The 8,512-nt window shown below is 38.0% G+C and overlaps 1 protein-coding gene across 1 annotated transcript in view; it reads left to right on the top strand.

Moving 5' to 3' along the window:
- LOC139749436 (uncharacterized) overlaps window positions 1–8,512 on the top strand; it is a 1,258,504-nt gene that overhangs the window by 649,920 nt on the left and 600,072 nt on the right. The gene's annotated exons all lie outside the window — the stretch shown is intronic.

The raw sequence follows: 8,512 nt of genomic DNA on the forward strand, positions 1-8,512 counted from the left end.
CACACACACACATACAGAGACACACACACAAACCAAAACATCTTCACCTTCCATGTGTTCAGTGATCCTTTTAATGGGATCAGTCATAGCCCAATCATGTATCTTTCCAAGTGTGATAGGAGGATACATGCCTGTAATTCTCATAATAAATGTTATTCACTTTATCATTATTATAAACCGGAACAAACACAACCTTCCTCAAATCATAGATTTTTCTAGATCCTATCAAACGCAGTTCTAATCTTAATGTGTTATTCCCAACCATCAATTAGAAGTGTTATTGTTCATTTTCTCTCCTCCTTTGTGATCTGTTCCCTTCATCTTACCATAACAGTTTCCACAGCTCTTATATCATCACATGCAAATAACATCCTTAGAAATCTTTCCCCATTATCTCACAAACTTCATCTTTCGCCATAAACAGTCTTCAGTCCTCTTTAGTGGACGTTAATTTTCACAAAGACCTTAATCTGCATCTCTTTACCTCCTGCTAAAATGGTTTCCTTCTCTTATGTCTTTATTCGACCCTTTTCCAAAAGTTTCCTTTGCTTTACTTTCACTCCTATGCACCATTCTTTGTCCTTTTTCATTCAAGACTTCATATCCTACGCTCTATGTCTTGTATTCATCACTATATTTTATTCCAGCTTCTCTTTTCAAAATCCCCCTTTTTTTTCCTCTCCCATTAATGAACTTCCTCAACTCTTCATTCCACCGTGCTGTACCTGTCTCTGTCCACAACATGCTCTCATAGCGTCTAGCATCTCCCTGGCAGGCTATATTAATGGACTCATTAAGTCCCCCGCGTCTCACTATGTACTCCTTCATCGATATTCTCTCAGTTTCTCATTTAACTTCTGGAAGTAAAAGTTTTTCACTTTCATTCTTTTGACTTTTCACCTTTCATCCTCATTGCTTTCCTGTCCCCCGTCCAGATCTAGACCCTCCGTAGTGGGAGGCTGACACGCGCATATCACAATCACATGATATGACCACACCTAATCCTCTCGTATAACTGCACGTCATGCACTCTACTCATCACATTCTTTCAATTGGATATCCCCGAGTCGTTCTCTGGCCCGTCTTTACATCCCTGTGTCAGTATCATGAGTGTGTGTGTGTGTGTGTGTGTGTGTGTGTGTGTGTGGAGACATCTTCGTGTTGAACGTATGAACGTGCAATGTTTTCATGCCCACAAACTTGTATGTTTCGTTCGTTCTTTCATAATCATCATCATCAATTTCACCCGCGTTGCCGCACCTTACCGTTACCCCATTTTCTCTCTTACTCGCACTCATTTATTCACGTCAAGTAGTACTATGTTCTTCTCCCTTTCATCCTGTTCTTTAATTGTTCATACAAGATCTTGCAAGGGAAATATCCTTAATCTCCAGTCTTCTGACATAGCGTAGGGCGTTCTGATAAATTATTCTAATACTCTATTTATCATACTCCAGTTTTGAGACTAGTAATCTAGAACTTCCTAATGTACAGCCAAATATCTCTTAAAAGAAATTGATCTGTTATCAGAACTACTTCCCCAAGCTTTATCATCTTTATATATATATATATATATATATATATATATATATATATATATATATATATATATATATATATATATATATATATATATATATATATATATATATATAAATATATTTTTTTTTTCTTTTTTTTTTATACTTTGTCGCTGTCTCCCGCGTTTGCGAGGTAGCGCAAGGAAACAGACGAAAGAAATGCCCCCCCCCCCCATACACATGTATATGCATACGTCCACACACGCAAATATACATACCTACACAGCTTTCCATGGTTTACCCCAGACGCTTCACATGCCCTGCTTCAATCCACTGACAGCACGTCAACCCCGGTATACCACATCGCTCCAATTCACTCTATTCCTTGCCCTCCTTTCACCCTCCTGCATGTTCAGGCCCCGATCACACAAAATCTTTTTCACTCCATCTTTCCACCTCCAATTTGGTCTCCCTCTTCTCCTTGTTCCCTCCACCTCCGACACATATATCCTCTTGGTCAGTCTTTCCTCACTCATCCTCTCCATGTGCCCAAACCACTTCAAAACACCCTCTTCTGCTCTCTCAACCACGCTCTTTTTATTTCCACACATCTCTCTTACCCTTACGTTACTCACTCGATCAAACCACCTCACACCACACATTGTCCTCAAACATCTCATTTCCAGCACATCCATCCTCCTGCGCACAACTCTATCCATAGCCCACGCCTCGCAACCATACAACATTGTTGGAACCACTATTCCTTCAAACATACCCATTTTTGCTTTCAGAGATAATGTTCTCGACTTCCACACATTCTTCAAGGCCCCCAGGATTTTCGCCCCATCCCCCACCCTATGATCCACTTCCGCTTCCATGGTTCCATCCGCTGCCAGATCCGCTCCCAGATATCTAAAACACTTCACTTCCTCCAGTTTTTCTCCATTCAAACTCACCTCCCAATTGACTTGACCCTCAACCCTACTGTACCTAATAACCTTGCTCTTATTCACATTTACTCTTAACTTTCTTCTTCCACACACTTTTCCAAACTTAGTCACCAGCTTCTGCAGTTTCTCACATGAATCAGCCACCAGCGCTGTATCATCAGCGAACAACAACTGACTCACTTCCCAAGCTCTCTCATCCCCAACAGACTTCATACTTGCCCCTCTTTCCAAAACTCTCGCATTTACCTCCCTAACAACCCCATCCATAAACAAATTAAACAACCATGGAGACATCACACACCCCTGCCGCAAACCTACATTCACTGAGAACCAATCACTTTCCTCTCTTCCTACACGTACACATGCCTTACATCCTCGATAAAAACTTTTCACTGCTTCTAACAACTTTCCTCCCACACCATATATTCTTAATACCTTCCACAGAGCATCTCTATCAACTCTATCATATGCCTTCTCCAGATCCATAAATGCTACATACAAATCCATTTGCTTTTCTAAGTATTTCTCACATACATTCTTCAAAGCAAACACCTGATCCACACATCCTCTACCACTTCTGAAACCACACTGCTCTTCCCCAATCTGATGCTCTGTACATGCCTTCACCCTCTCAATCAATACCCTCCCATATAATTTACCAGGAATACTCAACAAACTTATACCTCTGTAATTTGAGCACTCACTCTTATCCCCTTTGCCTTTGTACAATGGCACTATGCACGCATTCCGCCAATCCTCAGGCACCTCACCATGAGTCATACATACATTAAATAACCTTACCAACCAGTCAACAATACAGTCACCCTCTTTTTTAATAAATTCCACTGCAATACCATCCAAACCCGCTGCCTTGCCGGCTTTCATCTTCCGCAAAGCTTTCACTACCTCTTCTCTGTTTACCAAATCATTTTCCCTAACCCTCTCACTTTGCACACCCTCGACCAAAACACCCTATATCTGCCACTCTATCATCAAACACATTCAACAAACCTTCAAAATACTCACTCCATCTCCTTCTCACATCACCACTACTTGTTATCACCTCCCCACTTGCGCCCTTCACCGAAGTTCCCATTTGCTCCCTTGTTTTACGCACTTTATTTACCTCCTTCCAGAACATCTTTTTATTCTCCCTAAAATTTAATGATACTCTCTCACCCCAACTCTCATTTGCCCTTTTTTTCACCTCTTGCACCTTTCTCTTGACCTCCTGTCTCTTTCTTTTATACATCTCCCACTCAATTGCATTTTTTCCCTGCAAAAATCGTCCAAATGCCTCTCTCTTCTCTTTCACTAATACTCTTACTTCTTCATCCCACCACTCACTACCCTTTCTAATCAACCCACCTCCCACTCTTCTCATGCCACAAGCATCTTTTGCGCAATCCATCACTGATTCCCTAAATACATCCCATTCCTCCCCCACTCCCCTTACTTCCATTGTTCTCACCTTTTTCCATTCTGTACTCAGTCTCTCCTGGTATATATATATATATATATATATATATATATATATATATATATATATATATATATGTTTACCAAATGGCGTCCTGGCTTCGTCTCTTCGATGTACGTATATCAACTGTGTCTCCCCTGATGATGTGATTATTAAACGAAAGTGCACTTGGGAACTTATCGTGTTTCATTTTCCCCGTGAACTCATAGGAATATATATATAAATATATATATATATATATATATATATATATATATATATATATATATATATATATATATATATATATATATATATATATATATATATATACATATATATATGTTCTATGATAAATATATATATATATATATATATATATATATATATATATATATATATATATATATATATATATATCATATAATTTTTTCTATTGTACTTAATCGCCGTCTCCCACATTAGTGAGATAGCGCAAGGAAACAGACAAGGAATGGCCCAACCACCAACTTACACATGTATAGGCGTAAACGCCCACACACACACATATACATATATATCTTTCCTCTCTTATTCTCTCCATATGTCCAAGCCACTTCAACACACCCTCTTCTGCTCTCTCAATCACACTTTTTATTACCACACATCGCTCTTGCCCTTTCATTACTCACTCGATCAAACCACCTCACACCACATATTGTCCTCAAACATTTCATTTCCAACACATCCACCCTCCTCTGCACAACCCTGTCTATAGCCCATGCCTCGCAACCATATAACATTGTTGGAACCACTATTCCTTCAAACATACCCATTTTTGCTCTTCGAAATAACGTTCTCGCCTTTCACACATCCTTCAACTCTCCCAGAACCTTCGCCCCCTCCCCCATCCTGTGACCCATTTCCGCTTTCATGGTTCCATCCGCTGCTACGTCCATTCCCAGATATCTAAAACACTTCACTTTCTCCATTCAATCTTACCTCCCAATTAGCTTGTCCCTCAACCATACTGAACTTAATAACCTTGCTTACATTCACATTTACTCTCAACTTTCTTCTTTCACACACTCTACCAAACTTAGTCACCAGATTCTGCAGTTTCTCACTCGAATCAGCAACGAGCACTGTTTCATTAGCGAACAACTGACTCACTTCCCAAGCCCTCTTACCCACAACAGACTTCATACTTGCCCCACTCTCCAAAACTCTTATACATCTCCCTAACCAGCCCATCCATAAACAAATCAAACAACCATGGAGACATCACGCACCCTTGCCGCAAACAGACATTCAGTGGGAACTAACCATTTTCCTCTCTTCCTACTTGTACATAAGCCTTTCATCCTTGGTAAAACGTTTTCATTGCTTCTAGCAACTTACCTCCGACACCGTATACTCTTAAAACCTTCCACAAAGCATCTCTATCATATGACTTCACTAGATCCATAAATGCCACATACAAATAAATATGTTTTTCAAAGTATTTCTCTCATACATTCTTCAAAGCAAGCACCTAATCCACACATCCTCTAACACTCCTGAAACCACACTGCTCTTCCCCAATCTGATGCTCTGTACATGCCTTCACCCTCTCAATCAATACCCTCCCATATAATTTACCAGGAATACTCAACAAACTTAAACCTCTGTAATTTGAACACTCACCTTTATCCCCTTTGCCTGTGTAGAATGGCACTATCCATGCATGCCACCAATCCTCAGGATGGATCGTTTTTACACTTTTTCCATTATTCATTTGGGAGTAGCGCGGAATAGTTGTGAATCTATGAGGAAAAAATTCTGCAAAGACGCGCAATTATAGAAAAAATCTAAAGCTGGGAATATGTTTATTTTTAAATGGGGTAGGGTTAATTTTTTTTAGAACTACACTTAAATATATTATTTCTGAAATCTGAAAGTAATTGAACAATTCCTTCAGCCTTCCCGAAGAAAATTTCTACTAAAGATATCATCTATTTCTAAAAAATCGCTGAAAATCTAACTGGAATATTTTCCAGCCATAGGTACTATAATAACGATCTTTTATATACATTTGAATACTGTGAAACGTTTAAGACAAATATTTCAATAACTTTGCCGAATCCGTGAATGATGAAAGCTATAGATTAGTCTACCCATAAATGCAAAACTTGTATAGTTATTTCCTCATAGAAAACTAGCCAATTATGTGCTATTTATCCACATGTCTCATGTTGATCATGTGATACGTATATGACACTTCGCATTTCAATGGCCCAACCAGTAATGGGGCAAGTCATCTCAAGTCACATTTGAGTGCTCTTTAGAAGGATGGTGTCGTATGTTTATTTTCATCAGTGTAATGGCAAGTCACAGTTATAGGCAAGCAACTAAGTGCTATATATTTGGTCAGTTGAAAGAGACTGTCATATCGTCATATGAAGATTTGATGAATGCATGCCAGTTGGAGCAAAATAAATCCTTATTCTGTATTTCAAAGGAACCAGCACTGTCAAGTATTTGTGATGTAGTTACTAAACTTCGATATGGAAATCTAGCAGTCAGCACCAATTAAAGATATTAAAGATATAATCAATAATCGTCACACGAAATATAAGACTTTTATATCACTATAAAGATAGAAGTGATACTGCCTCGTATGTAGTGAGGTTCAATGACTTTCAGAACCATGCACAAGTGTTCTTTGATATTGCTGCTTGTAAAAGTCCAGATTTGAATTCTTGTTATTGTCCAGCTATAATGAATGTTCCTAGAATTGAACATGAATTTTTGATTTGATCAAAGGTCAAAAAAATAAAAAGAAAGATGATAATCGGAGGTGTGGAAAGTTTAAGGATTAAAAGAAGGTCTGAACGCGAAAATAAACACAAACAAGATACTGAATTAGTTCATTCATCTTCATCTCTTGTAGTTCTTCCTTCGTCTTCAGAATCAGAGACAAACTCATATGAACCATCAGACTATGAAACAGTGTTACTTCCTGGTGCCAAGAGAAATTTCAATAAAAAGAAATTGATTTCTAATCTCTCAGCTGTAGCAACGCACTTGTGACAGAACCGTTGCATCAGACAGGGCAGCTGCAGGATATAGGCGAAATTGATGAAAGCAATACCAATTTAGTTATTGACAAAAAAAAACTCGCAGCGAAAGTCACCAGTGCAGTGAGATGAACACAGCTATTCCTTTGTCATTTGCTTTCAGTGGCCCAAGGATACAACTGCTTGTCAGAGACCAAAAAAAAAGCAGCAATTTCTCATAAACTGATGTAGATGATGAACATATTTGTTTCTACAGGATCCAGGATCAAAATTTATCACCCATGTTACTCCGTATTCTGGTAATTGCAGTGATATTGCAAGAAAAATGAAAGGTTTTCTTTTTTTCATCAGATGTTGATCTAAGATATTTAAGAGCAATTGTGTGCGATGGCACGGCTGTAAATACAGGCCCTGAAATATGGAGTAATAACACGTCTTGAACAAAGTATTGACAAGCCATTGCAATGGCTTATTTACCAGCTTCATGTTAATGAATTGTATGTAAGGCACGTGATCATAACCATTGAGGGTAAAACGTGTGGACTACTGGGATTTACAGACGGTAAAACGTGTGGACCACTGGGATTTACAGACGGTAAAACGTGTGGACCACTGGGATTTACAGACGGTAAAACGTGTGGACCACTGGGATTTACAAACGGTAAACAGTTACCAGAATGTGAGAAAATTCCAGGTGATATAAATTTCAAGGTTGTCGAATCAAAGATACTGAAGTAGATTCTAATGAACTGACGACCTATTAGAGATACTTACTGATATTTATCAAGCAATCTCTAAATGTACAGTGGATGATGTATTATCTCATCGTAATCCAGGGAAAATATCTCATTCACGATGGTTGACAACAGCGAATCAAGTTCTTTTAGTCTCTGTGTTACAACATCTGAACCTTCAAATACTTGACAAATAGTAACTGAATTTATGAACGTTTATTTACTTATGTGGCTCAAGATAAGGTGTCGCCCTCATCAAATATGGTGCTCAACAGTTGCTTGTATGGTTTGGGCAAGAGTTAAAAGGTGGAACTCGTAATTCACCCACGTCCATGTTGTGAGTTCTGGGTTATTTCTAAAATAATGTTCTTCTTGTTCCTTAAATACTTCATTACTTCAACAATAAGCCAAGACCTGCATACCGTAGATTAACTGTTATATTTCAAAGGAAAACCACACAGTAAACTTCAAAGTTCATTTTGTATCAATAGTGAAATGACATATAACAAAATGGCATTTATTTACCAATCTAATGTTTCTGTAATGAAGAATGAGTTGTCATTTTTACCTAATGTTGTTCATATACTTCAATTACATTCAAGATTTCACCATTACAGTTCCTATGGCTAAAGAATATTGCGATTTGATTTTTAGCGATTATTTTGAAATAGGTGGTATTTTTTTAAGTAAAAATGCTATATTTTCAATTTCCTTAGGGAATTAAGTTGTTCAATTACTTCCAGGTTTCAGAAATACTATATTTAAGTGTATTTCTATTGAATTATCCCTTCCCCAATCAAAAACAAAGATA

The sequence above is a fragment of the Panulirus ornatus genome, chromosome 7 (assembly GCF_036320965.1).
Source record: "Panulirus ornatus isolate Po-2019 chromosome 7, ASM3632096v1, whole genome shotgun sequence".
NCBI classification, from domain to species: Eukaryota; Metazoa; Arthropoda; class Malacostraca; order Decapoda; family Palinuridae; genus Panulirus; species Panulirus ornatus.